Raw genomic sequence first — 13,423 nt, 5'->3', positions numbered from 1 at the left:
TTGGATCCCAAGGTTGCAAGTCTGTTTCTGTTTTGAACAATTTGTCTGGTAAACATTTAGCAGGACCTGTTTCACCTCACTGAGGATAAAAGAGAAGCTTTGGCTCAAAATCCTAGTGCCAGAATTTCTGGCCAGCAGGGACATTTCTAAAGTCACCAAGCAAATGTTTCTCGATTACGAATTGTAATTTGGGATTTCAATGTCGGGAAAAGGACAGCAGATCAGACGTTTTAAAAATGCACAGCCTCCAAGGTAAAAATAGTGGAGGAAAGTCAAGACCAGCTGAATTTTGACTAAAAGAGCCAGGTTTCCTCCTAAGCTAGGTGCTTGGCTTTTATTTTTAAATTGTTTCTCCTGATACTTTGAAACGCTGTTGTGTTCTGAGTCACTGAAGAGTTGGAAGAAGTCAATTAATTTTTAATGCAAAATGCAGAATTTGGAAGTGCCTGAGTGGGTTTTGGAGGGTGGCAGGGTTCCAGGCCGAGGCCACAGAGTCTAGAGTTACAGGACTTGGGTTGTGGTGAGGAACTTCAGAGTCACTTAGCTCATCAACACCATCTTGATGGTATTCTTGTTGATGAAAACTTTCAGACTAAATGCTAATTACTTTCAAGAGGTGGAATCTGGATTTTGTTATTGTTTTGTTTTGTTTTTTTCTTGTGCTAGGTCAAAGTGTCTTATGAGTCCCCAAGTGAAGTCTTTGTAACTCATCTGTCCTCTTCGGTCATCTCACCAACACTTAGATTCTCTGGCAGCCTGAGGCAGACTCTTCTTTTCCGAAAGATGAAAAGCATGTCACTGGAAATATTAGTCAGGCTGAAGAAAAAGCTTTGTGAGTTCTGCATAATCACAAAGAAAGGGAAAGTAGGTCACATTTGGAGCTTGTTCTGTTTGTGGAGGAAAAATAAAAGAGGATGAAGAAGAAAATGTCAGATAATTTAGTTCTACCACAGCTTCTTAAGCCAAACCGATGGTGTCAGAGGTTTGAGATCTGACACCATCCTCACACACTCAGGTCTCCCACAGGTTTAAAGAAAATCTCCCAGGGCTGGGCTCAGAGATACTGCCAGACAACGGGAACTGACGGAACCAATTGAATAGGATTCCCCATATGTGCTTCAGAGAGAATTCATTTGCAGCTGAATGGCAGGCTTTTGGATTGGAAGAGAGTATTTGGAGGGCTTGTCTGAGGTTGCAGAATTCATCCTGAGTAGCTGCCATCCCAGGTCACCCCTGAGTCACCCCCAGTTTCCAGTTCATTGGCTGCCATTGGCTGTCAGTGGGGTCAGGAATTATTAACAGGACTACAATACTCCGGGGACCCAGAGTATGTTCTAATTCCGTTGGTCTTTAGGGTTGTGAGATTTCTTGGTCCAGGCCAGATTCCTGGAAGGAGATGCTACTAGCAAGCTATGGCCACCCCAGAATAGCCTGATGTAAATGGAAGCCAGTGGCTGGGAGAGCTCTACACACTGGGGTTCAGAGGGATGCTTTATGTGCAAAGCACCAAACCAGGGCAGTTTCTCTGCTGTGGCTCCAGCTCTCTTAGAGCCTCAAATTTAGAAAAAAAAAAAAACCAAGATGCCATGAATGGCCTCAGCTCTAGGTCTTATCTTCTGTCTTTTCACTTTTTTTTCCCCTTCTATTTTTCATTTAAGTGCCCCTCAGGTTTTGCAGGAGTTGTAGTCTTGAAAATGTATGTGCTTTTTTTGCTAAAGAAGCATGTATGGTTGAATCATTAGGGAAGCTTGCTGTTTATGGAAAGACTACCGTGATGCAATTTATGAAGGGAAAATCCTTTGGATGTGCAAATAAGCATGATTTAATGAAACTGCCCCAGGATGAGCTTTGAGTCTAATGTATTTGCTGTTTATAAATTGGGAACCTCTGTGACAACAGATATAGTTCTGCTACTTTCTATTTGACAAAACAGGAAATCAGGAGTGATACAGGGACTGTCTGTGACTATTTTAATATTCATGTAACTATTCAGAGCTAGGGGAGATCTCAGTCTGTGTGGATGTTGCAGTATATTTTGGTATTTATCTTGTGCATAGCTACCTGTCATCCCTAAGCTTATCATCAGCACCATTAGTAACACTGAGTCAGTGCCTACTATGCATGGGGCACTGGGTTTATTAAAGTCTATTACATCCTGGGCTGATGAGAGTGTTTTCGAAGTTTTCAGGGCCACCAAGATCTATGTAGATTTGCATTGTGTGTGCACTGTGTAGATTTGTGTGGTTGGGGGAGACAGAGGGTATGGAGTTAAGATGAGGTCTGGCAGGTCTGCTGTTGGATTGGCCAGGGTCCAGGAACAGGAGGCCTAAGTCAAAAAGGAGGCCAGTGTAGGTACTGAAGCCCAGACCCAAATTGAAAACAATCACTTACTCATCAGCAAGAACAAGAACAGTGTGACAGACCAGAAGGACAGGAAGATTGCATGAGGCCAAGGTTAACTGCCTGGCAAGTTAAAGGACGGTTGATGCAAGAGTGATTGGGTGTGGTTAGTAAAGGACAGTTGACGCAAGAGTGATTGGATGTAGTTAGTGGGCAGGCCTGGCTCCTTCACTCACTGCCTGGGTGACTTTTCCCTTCTTAGGCCTCAATTTTTTTAACCTATTAAATGAGATAATTAGATTAGATGAGAGATTTTCAAATATACTACTTTTTAGGCACTGGAACCCTTTCTTAAACTAAGATTTTTGATATGGAATCCCAATGTGTAAATCAATGAAGGTGGAGATGCCCCATCTGGTTGGTGTGGGGGTGGGGAGAGGAGCAGGATTGGGCATGATGGATATAGTGAGTTCTAAATTTCTCTTCAAAGAATCAGTATGTCAGAATGTTCAGTTCTTTGTCCTCCATTTTGAAGTTTAACTTCCTCGTAGTTTCAGTAAACAACCTTTTCCACCAGTTTTAATCAGTAGTTCACATCTGTTTCCCGGGTCACCAGCTCCATCCTAACTCATCCTGGTCACCTGCTCTGACCTAAGTCACCTTTAGTTACCTGTTCTATAACCGTCTTTCCTGCCAAACTGCTCACCCCGCCACTCTGGGTCATACCCTTGCTCTCTTTAAAATAGCCAATAGGAATTAGCTTAGACTGTGTGGTCCAACCCTAGCCAACAGGAGAACAACACAGCAGTAGGGGCTACCTGCATCAGGAATAAGAACCCCTTCCCCTCCGTTGTTCAGGTGTGCTCTCGCCATTGCCCCATCCGCGAGTTGCACCCTTCTATGGAAGTAAAATTGCCTTCCTGAGAAAATTCTTTGAGTGCTAGTTCTCCTTTTTGGCACCAAGGAACAAGTATTTGTTTCTAACTGGCACCTCAACTCCAACCACTTGGCCCCTGTCTTACGGATCTAGGTGGTTCCTTGACCTTCCAGACGCAACATTAGAATATACTAGAATGGATAAATTTTAAATTTCTATCTTAAAAATTTGGTCAACAAGACTTTGGAATCAGTGCTGCCTTTTTATTTTCATGGTTTCCTAGACATTTGTGCCTGGAGGGCACCTCCTGTTTTTAGAAGAATTACATCTGCACAGAATCAGGCCTTTCCATCAATCACAGACCAACCAGAAGTTTCTGCAGGCCAACTGAGTAACTGGAGCAAGGAGACCATTGATTGAAGCTGGACTATATGGTATGGACACACGTGTTGCTCACTGTCTGCTTGAGAAGGTTCCATGGAGTGTCAGAAAGCCCCTCCTGTCCCGGCTTTCTCATGTTCATGTGAGACAGAGGACTTTGGAGGCAACATGTAGTTCTTGAGAGTCACAGTCTATGGGATTAGGAAGTGAAAGCCATTGAGAAGCAACATGTCTGTAACACCAACATTCACCCGACAGTCAAAAGTCTTTGGTACAGGGAGCATGTAGGAAGTAGGAAAAAACAAGATGGAGTTTTATTTACTTTCCTGCAGAGACCATAAACTGGTTCCAAAACCAAGTCAACTTGGGGCTAGTAGCCCCTTTCCTTTACTCAAAAAAGCTCCTAGACTTATTTAATCATGAGACAATGGGAGCTCAAGTTTCATTCTAACTATTCAGCAAGAAATTTGGGGTCTTATGATGTATTCAATATAGTCTAGTGAAAGGCAGATGCGGTGGCTCATGCCTGTAATCCCAGCCCTTTGGGAGGCCAAGGCCGGCGGAACACTAGAGGTCAGGAGCCCGAGACCAGCCTGGCCAACATGGCAAAACCCTGTCTCTACTAAAAATACAAAAAAAAAAAAAAATTAGTGAAGCATGGTGGCGCATGTCTATAGTCCCAGCTACTTGGAGGCTGAGGCAGGAGAATCGCTTGAATCCAAGAGGCAGAGGTTACAGTGAACCAAGGCCATGCCACAGCGCTGCAGCTTAGGTGACAGAGCAAGACTCTGTCTCAAAAAATATTTATTTAGATATATTGATTTATCTACCTAGAAAGAGAGAGAAACAGAGAGAGGGAGATAGTCTAGTGGAAAAAAAGCCTGAAATTCAGTATTAATACCTGGATTATTGTCCCAGCTCAGCTCCTGGCTGTGTGACTTTAGACAAGTCACTTGGGCTCTCTGGGCCCGTGTCTACATATTTGTTAAATTGGGAGAGCACCCAATCATGGCAAGGATACAGTGAGATCATAGATGGAAGAGTGTTGAGAGTGATCTACCCGCTTTACAGATATCAGGAATAGCTAGCATGCAGCTGGTGAAAACCGATGTCGACACCTAGAGGAATGGTGTTCCAGCCACAGAGTCCCAGGGTGACCTGGGCAGTGACTCCTGTTCTCCCCAGCTGTTCATCCCTCCTTTGTTAAATCACCAATAACAGCTTTATGCCCAGAGCAGAGGTCCAGAAGCCAGCTCACCCCAGCCCTAAGCCCAGTGTGGGCTGAGCTGGGGCTGTGTCTTCCTGGAGCCTGGCATCTGCTCACCTGTTCTTATTTCCCGGAGTTCCACTTCACCTGGGGGTAGGTGGGTAGTTCAGATTTGAGCACCACCCTACACAGAGGGTAAAAACCTGAGAGGCCAGGGCAGGAGTAGATAAAAGAAAGATGAGGAAAGGTGTGAATCAGAGCTCAGAAGGGAAAGAAACCACCCCCTTTGCCAAAAAGTTGATCATTGTGCAGAGAATACAGGTTCACTGTAGAAAAAAGAAAACAAGTCAAAGAAGATAAAAACTACTTGTTAGTGGCTAGGTGTGGTGGCTCATACCTGTAATCACAGCACTTTGGGAGACTGAGGCAGACAGATCACGTGAAGTCAGGAGTTCGAGACCAGCCTGACCAACATGGTGAAACTCTATCTCGACTAAAAATACAAAAAAAGTAGCCGGGTGTGGTGGTGCACGCCTGTAATCCCAGCTATTTGGGAGGCTGAGGTAGGAGAATCGCTTGAACCTGGGAGGCAGAGGTTGCAGTGAGCCAAGATCACACCACCTTTGCACTCCAGCCTGTGAAACAAGAGCAAAACTCCGTCTCAAAAAAAAAACAAAAACCAAAAAACTGCTTGTTAGTCTCACCACCCAGAATGAAAACAGTTAGTGTTTTAATGTTTTAGCTATTTTACTTCCTGACTTTTTACACATACACCAATGTGTATATAAATAGAACTTTAAAAATGGAAAGGGATCATACTCCTTAGTGTGCTGTTAAATGTTTAACAAATGGCTGGCAGGGAGGGGCCATCCTGATTTGTAGCATTTGCCAATTTCTGTGGTGTAAACACTCCCACCATGGCTGGTTTCAAAGTATCAACATGATGTCAACCAGCTTGCAAACTTCCTGAAATTTTAACAATCAGCTCTTGGGAAACATCGAGAGCCAACTCCAGCAGGCTGCCAACTACATTTTGTTTTCTAATTAGCCTTTCTTCCTCACGCTATAGTACAAACGTCTTCATGCCTAAACTTTTCAAAAGTTGTCTTTCTCAAATTACTTATTTGAGTCAAAATTGTTTTCCTTTGGGAATCTGGAGCCGATTGTAAATAGTGTCCTCTAGTTAGAATTTGCCTGTTTCTCATGTTCCATAGATCCTTGTCTGAGTGGGGAATGGATCCACACTTTTTATTAGGTGGCTGGAATAGAGATGTAATTGAAAAAAAAAAAAAAGATTAATGTGATGCTGCAAAAGCATGTGGTGGCTTGGCAGTTCATTATCTGAGGACGGATTTGACGTAATAGAGACAATTTTCTCCTTTGCAGCTCCTTCTCCTTGGCCCAGCCAGCTCAGTTCTATACTTGTCACTCATTTCCCTTGGCCTTTCTGATGGAAATTGGTCCCTACTCCAGTCTGCCTGATGAGAGTAGGGCTGCAACTGTTTGGCCCAAGTCAAACCTCATAATCAGATCCATGTTTTCCTTGTTGAATGGGAGCTTTGGGAAATTGGAAGGGGAAGAGGGAGTGGAGAGCTGCACTCACAGAGCGTGTGTGTGTGTGTGTGTGTGTGTGTGTGTGTGTGTGTAGTCATCTCCCACTTGGCTCCAGGGTAACGCGTTGGCCTTCCAACGCTGGTGGACTGTTAGATCTGTGCTGAGAGCCTAGTAGGTGGAAAAACTTGGTGCCAAAGGTCTCCCACACTGGGCTTTTAATTGCTTTAAAAGAGGCTGAGCTTTGTGAACTTCGGTAACAAACCTGGCTCTCCTGGGCCCTGTGGATTTAGATGGGGAGTTTTGGACTAAGGCTTCATGAGTGTGGCCAGCATGCGTTAGGTGGACATGGGGGAGGGGCAGTCCACTGTCACAGTAAGAAGGAAAGCCTTGGCCATTCCCACTAGGTCTGAAGCTAGCCAATGGAACAGAAAGGCAAGAAGTCTGGTTTGGAGTCCTGACAAGAGTGCCAAGCTCAGATTCCTGGAGTGTAAGAGGCAAAGGACAAGGCCTGTGTGAATAAGGGGCCTTCATTGGCGGAGCCCCTAGGTCTCTCCAGTTCCCTAGGTCATCTTGGACTCCTCCTCTTCTCTATCCCCTTCCCCACTAACCTCATTCCAAGTGGTCACCAAGACTAGTTAACTGTGCCTCTGAAACTGTCCAAGATGCCAGCCCCTTCCCCCACCATCCCATTGCCACTCCCCTATCCAGGCAGTCACTGGATCCCATCTGAGCTATGAGGAACAGTCCTCCAACTGCCTCCCTGCCCTGTGGTCTCACTCAGTGCACAGACATCCTTTCGGGTCCCTACCCTACTCCCCATACATTGCGTTTTTATTTTATTTATTTATTTATTTATTTATTTATTTATTTTTAGTAGAGACAGGCTACTTATGTTGGCCAGGCTGGTCTCCAACTCCTGATGTCGTGATCTGCCTGCTTCGTCCTCCCAAAGTGCTGAGATTACGGGCATGAACCACCACGCCTGGCCTAATTTTTATTTATTTATTTATTTATTTATTTATTTATTTATTTATTTTGAGACGGAGTCTTGCTCTGTCGCCCAGGCTGGAGTGCAGTAGTGCAGTCTTGGCTCACTGTAACCTCCACCTCCTAGGTTCAAGCTATTCTCCTGCCTCAGCTTCCCGAGTAGCTGGGACTGCAGATGCACTCCACCCTACCCTGCTTGGTTAATTTTTTTTTTTGTATTCTTGGTAGAGACAGGGTTTCACCATGTTGGCCAGGCTGGTCTTGAATCCCTGGTCTCAGGTGATCTGCCTGCCTTGGCCTCCCAAAGTGCTAGTGAGAGGTGACAACGTGCTGGCGGCCCTCACTCACTCTCAGCACCTCCTCGGCCTCAGGCGTTCACTCTGGCCACACTTGAGAAGCCCTTCAGCCCACCGCTGCACTGTGGGAGCCCCTCTCTGGGCTGGCCGAGCCTGGAGCCAGCTCCCTCTGCTTGCTGGGAGGTGTGGAGGGAGAGGTGCGGCCGGGAACTGGGGCTGTGCACTGGCGCTCGCAGGGCAGCGTGAGTTCCGGGTGGGCACGGGCTCGGCAGGCCCGCACTTGGAGTGGCTGGCAGGTGCCACTGGCCCCGGGCAGTGAGGGGCTTAGCACCCAGGCCAGCAGCTGCAGAGGGGGTGCCAGGTCCCCCAGCACTGCCGGCCCACCCGCACTGTGCTTGAATTCTTGCCAGGCCTCAGCCGCCTCCCTGCGGGGCAGGGCTGCAGCCTGCCATGCCTGAGCCCCCCTCCCCTCGCCCCACCCCACCCCACCCCATGGGCTCCCACATGGCCGGAGCCTCCCCGACGGGCGCCGCCCCCTGCTCCATGGCGCCTGGGCCCATCGACCATCCAAGGGCTGAGGGATGCAGGTGCGTGGCATGGGACTGGCGGGCAGCTCTGCCCGTATGGCCCCCACGTGGGATCCACTAGATGAAGCCAGCTGGGCTCCTGAGTCAGGTGGGGACTTGGAGAACTTTTATGCCTAGCCAGAGGATTGTATATGCACCAATCAGCACTCTGTGTCTAGCTCGGGGTTTGTGGATGCACCAATCAGCACTCTGTATCTAGCTAATCTGGTGAGGACTTGGAGAACTTTTGTATCTAGCTAAAGGATTGTAAATGCACCAGTCAGTGCTCTGTGTCTAGCTCAAGGTTTGTAAATGCACCAATCAGCACTCTGTACCTAGCTAATCTGGTGGGGACTTGGATAACATTTATGTCTAGCTAAAGGATTGTAAATGCACCAATCAACACTCTGTGTCTAGCTTGGGGTTTGTGGATGCACCAATCAGCACTCTGTATCTAGCTAATCTGGTGGGGACTTGGAGAACTTTTATGTCTAGCTAAAGGATTGTAAATTCACCAATCAACACTCCGTGTCTAGCTAAAGGTTTATAAACGCACCAATCAGTGCTCTGTGTCTAGCTAATCTGGTGGGGACTTGGAGAACTTTTATGTCTAGCTGTAGGATTATAAATGCACCAGTGAGCACTCTGTGTCTAGCTCAGGGATTGTAAACGCACCAATCAGCATTCTGTGTCTAGCTAAAGGTTTGTAAATGCACCAATCAGTGCTCTGTGTCTAGCTAATCTAGTGGGGACTTGGAGAACTTTTACGTCTAGCTGGAGGATTGTAAATACACCAATCAGCACTCTGTGTCTAGCTCAGGGATTGTAAACACACCAATGAGCACCCTGTCAAAACGGACCAATCAGCTCTCTGTAAAATGGACCATTCAGCAGGGTGTGGGTGGGGCCAGGTAAGGGAATAAAAGCAGGCTGTCCCAGCCAGCAGTGGCAGCAGGCTCGGGTGGTCTTCCACACTGTGGAAGCTTTGTTCTTTCGCTCTTTGTAATAAATCTTGCTGCTGCTCACTCTTTGGGTCTGCACTGCCTTTATGAGCTGTAACACTCACTGCGAAGGTCTGCAGCTTCACTCCTGAGGCCAGCGAGACCAGGAACCCACTGGGAGGAATGAACAACTCTGGACGGGAGGAATGGACAACTCCAGATGTGCCGCCTTAAGAGCTGTAACACTCACCACGAAGGTCTGCAGCTTCACTCCTGAAGCCAGCGAGACCACGAACCCACCAGCAGGAAGAAACTCCGAACACGTCCGAACGTCAGAAGGAACAAATTCCGGACATACCGTCTTTAAGAACTTTAACACTCACCGCGAGGGTCCGCGGCTTCATTGTTGAAGTCAGTGAGACCAAGAACCCACCAATTCCGGACACACTGGGATTACAGGTGTGAGCCACCGCACCCAGCCACATGGTGTTTTTAAATCAGTAAAGTAATAAATGTTCATAAGCATTTAGAAGATCTAGATATTTAAAGGTGAAAAACCACTCATAGATTTCCTTTCCTGAGATGAAAACAGTCATTTTAGTGAATATCCTTCAAAGACTTTGCATATCAATTTCATTTTTAAAAATGAAAACAATCAAAACTACTTTGTAACCTACTTTCTCCTCACATATTATGGCAAACATTTTCTCATATACTTTTCTAAAATGAAACCACAAATCTGGTTATATCTCTCTCTTGCTTAAAAAAAAATTAAACCACCAATAACCAAAACCCATTACCTATATGACAGAAGTCAAACTCCATGTGCACTCTGCCCCAAACTACACCTGTACACTAACTCCCAGCCCCACCACTGCACACACCCTGCACTGTGCACACCCTCCACGCCAGCCCTCCTTGCCTGTTGCATCAACATACCACCTGCATGTTTACCTTCAGGATTCCACAGGACTGGGCTTGTGTAAATGACTTCTATCACCCTCAATTCCACCTAGTGAATTCTGCCATCCTTTAACGTTATTTATGTAGCTGTCCCTAGGAAAATTGTGAATCTCTTTTTTTTTTTTTTTTTTTTTTTGAGATGGAGTCTTGCTGGTCGCCCAGGCTGGAGTGCAGTGGCGCAATCTCGGCTCCCTGCAAGCTCCACCTCCCGGGTTCACGCCATTCTCCTGCCTCAGCCTCCCGAGTAGCTGGGATTACAGGCGCCCGCCACCAAGCCCGGCTAACTTTTTTTATTTTTAGTAGAGACGGGGTTTCACCGTGTTAGCCAGGATGGTCCCGATCTCCTGACTTCGTGATCCGCCCGCCTCGGCCTCCCAAAGTGCTGGGATTACAGGCGTGAGCCACTGCGCCCGGCCAAAAATTGGGAATCTCTTGAAGCCAAAAACAGAACCTGTTCAGTTTGTATTTTTAGCAATTTGTGGTAATGCCTGGCACAGGGTAGTGGGCACTCAGTAAATATTTAGGGAATTAATTGGCCTCAGTTTGGTATGCCTGTTCTCATCTCCTTGGCAGCTTCACGTGTTCGTTTTTATTAGTGTCCATGATTAATCTGTATTATATTTTCTTGCCCATTTTGGCTGTTTCTGTCTTGCTGTGCTGGAATAAGCACTCCTGAACTGGAGCCATTCACTGCTTTAGTTGTGTCTTCGCTAGAGGATTGAAGATGTCGCCAGTTTCTGGTGGCTTTACTGTACCCCTTAGAAGCCCTGAGAAGCAAGCTCACTTTTCCAGAGTCAATAGTCCAGAGTCAAGCCTCCAGACCTCTTCTGAAGAGTTGACTTAATGGGTTTATGGAACTGCATGAATGGGAGAAGCAGCATTGGTAGAAAGTTTGCAGAGTGGGAGTTCTACCCTTGGAGCCTGGGGACGAGCTCAATAGTCACTGGAGGGGAACGCGGCAGGAAAAGTCAAGCACGTGAGAGTGGGGTGGGGGGTGGAGTCGGCACAGGAATCTATCCATGGGCTGTGGGATTCTGCGCCTTAAGGATGCCGGGGGGGCTTCAGCCTCTGCCTTTGCTTGTGTTCCAAAGTTAAGTTCACAAGGCAGTTCAAACACCTTGTGCTTTTTCTTGTGGTTCGGAGAATGTTTAAATATGGAGGTTTTGCCAGAAGGAGGAGTAAGTTTATTTTTGATATTTCATCAACAAACATTAAAGTAGAGCATTTTTATTCAAAGTCAAAGAAAAGCGAAAGCCAGTGTCTATAGAGAAATAATGATGAGCACATTTCTGCCCTCTGGGATAGAAATAAAGACAGGTAGATCCACTTTTATTGCTGCGAATCTCAGAAGTTTACATTTGCATGTCTGTCTTAGACATTTCCTTTTAATATACAGCTCCAAGCACAGAAGCACACATATAACAGGATGTTTTCAAGAGGCTGGTTACAAAAACCCACCCCAAACCGGCTTCAGCAGGAAGGATATTCAGTGGTTCCGTGGTGTCCTCAGGGTCCCGATCTCATTTTCCCTCTCACTCTGTGATCCCCAGGATTAAGCTTCATTTAGGCTGGAGCAGGGTAGCAGCAGCAGTTCCAGGCGTGTCACTGAGAGCTGATAACATCCAGAGGAAGAAGAGAGACTATCACATCTCAGCACTTTGTCTTAGGAGCAAGGCAACATTCTCCAGAAGATTCTAGAAGGCGTCACCTCATGTCTCATTTCCCAGTGTTGGGTCACCTGCTCATTCCTGAAACCCTGCTGCAAGGGGAGGATGTCACTTACACCACTGATCAGTTAGGCCCTTCTTTAAAGCTGAGGCCCCTGATGGGTGGAAGAGGATGGTTGAATCCTTACACAAAAACTGGGATTCAGGCTGAGCCCAGTGGCTCACACCTGTAATCCCAGCACTTTGGGAGACTGAGATGGGCAGATCACTTGAGGTCAGGAGTTCAAGGCCAGCCTGGCCAACGTGGTAAAACCCTGTCTCTACTAAAAATACAAAAATTAGCTGGGTGTGGTGGTGCACGTCTGTAATCCCAGCTACTCATGAGGCTGAGGCAGGAGAATCGCTTGAACCCAGGAGTTGGAGGTTGCAGTGAGCTGAGATTGTGCCACTGCACTCCAGCCTGGGCGACAGAGCCAGACTCCGTCTCAAAAAAGCAACAACAACAACAAACAAAAACCCAGGCTTCTGTTAGGGGGTAAAAAGGGAGGAAGTGGTGGGTATACAGTGCACAGTGTTCTCCACAGGCCATTGTGAGCATCTCTTAGAACTGGTCGCCAACTCTATACTTCAGTGTGTTAGCTGCTTAAATTCATTCAAATAAAATCTTACCCAGAAGCATAAGCAAATGAAACTAATAGAATCAGAGCAGCTGTGTTTAAATGCTGTACGTAGTCCTAGGATCATGATTTGAAAATCACTGGTGGATTACTTCTTGTAATTACTTCAAACATTTTTCTATTTCTGATCTTTTCTTTCTGTTCCTGATCTTCTTTCATCCTTATAACACAGTTGTATAATGTGAGACAGACGTCTCATTTTGTCAGTGCCTATTTCAGGAGGTCAGCTGGCCAGAGGGGACTACTGTTTACAGGGTTTGGGCGAATAGAGGCATTTAGGGAAGGCAGCTGGGCTGTGAGGAGCAGATTTGGGCATATGAGACCAGAGCCTGCGATAACAGGGGGCCAGGAAGAGAAGTTCCTCCAAGTCAGGTGATGAGCTGTGATCCCAGGTCTGACTCATTCACTCTATGCCGGCACAGTGTGGGTGGCCGTGGCCCATGGGTGCTATCTGCATTCAGGAAGAAGTGAAAGGCCTGTTGAGGCAGGGTAGGGGTGCCGGCTGGGATTCCATATGTCACAAAGGCAGACAGGCATGCAGGTCACAGACTCTGAGAGCTTCATTTTGGGGTGGGGTAGAGTAGGGTTGCCACATAAAATACCAGACACTCAGTTAAATTTGAATTTCAGATAAACAATGAATAATATTTTAGTACAAATATGTCCCAACTATTACATGGGACATGCCTACATTAAGATATACTACAATATTTGGAGCATACTTATATTAAAACATTATTTGTTGTTTTCAGAAATTCATTTTTAACTGGGAGCTATACATTCTTATTTGCTGAATCTTACAACCCTACATGGGTGGGAAATGAGGAGTCTCCGGAGACATTAGGATGTTAAAATTAACTTTCTTCCTGTGGTCCCAGTCTCAGTCATGCAGGAGTTGGCACCTCTTGTTCTAATTGATCAACAGTTTCCAGGACCATGTTATACCAGTTACCCAAAACACTCATTA

The 13,423-nt window shown here is 46.3% G+C and overlaps 1 protein-coding gene across 8 annotated transcripts in view; it reads left to right on the top strand.

Moving 5' to 3' along the window:
- The window catches only part of PDZD2 (PDZ domain containing 2), a 472,210-nt gene that overhangs the window by 129,692 nt on the left and 329,095 nt on the right, over window positions 1-13,423 (top strand). The window contains exon 2 of one of the 8 annotated variants that reach the window (XM_054685114.2): window positions 3,501-3,651. The exons of the other annotated variants lie outside the window; for them this stretch is intronic. The gene's annotated coding sequence lies outside the window, so the exon portion shown is untranslated. The remainder of the gene's footprint in view (window positions 1-3,500; window positions 3,652-13,423) is intronic. 8 annotated transcript variants of the gene reach the window in all.

The sequence above is a fragment of the Pan troglodytes genome, chromosome 4 (genome assembly GCF_028858775.2).
Source record: "Pan troglodytes isolate AG18354 chromosome 4, NHGRI_mPanTro3-v2.0_pri, whole genome shotgun sequence".
Taxonomy (NCBI): Eukaryota; Metazoa; Chordata; class Mammalia; order Primates; family Hominidae; genus Pan; species Pan troglodytes.
Note: the sequence above shows the minus strand (reverse complement) of the source record. Positions and strands in the feature narration are given on the sequence as shown.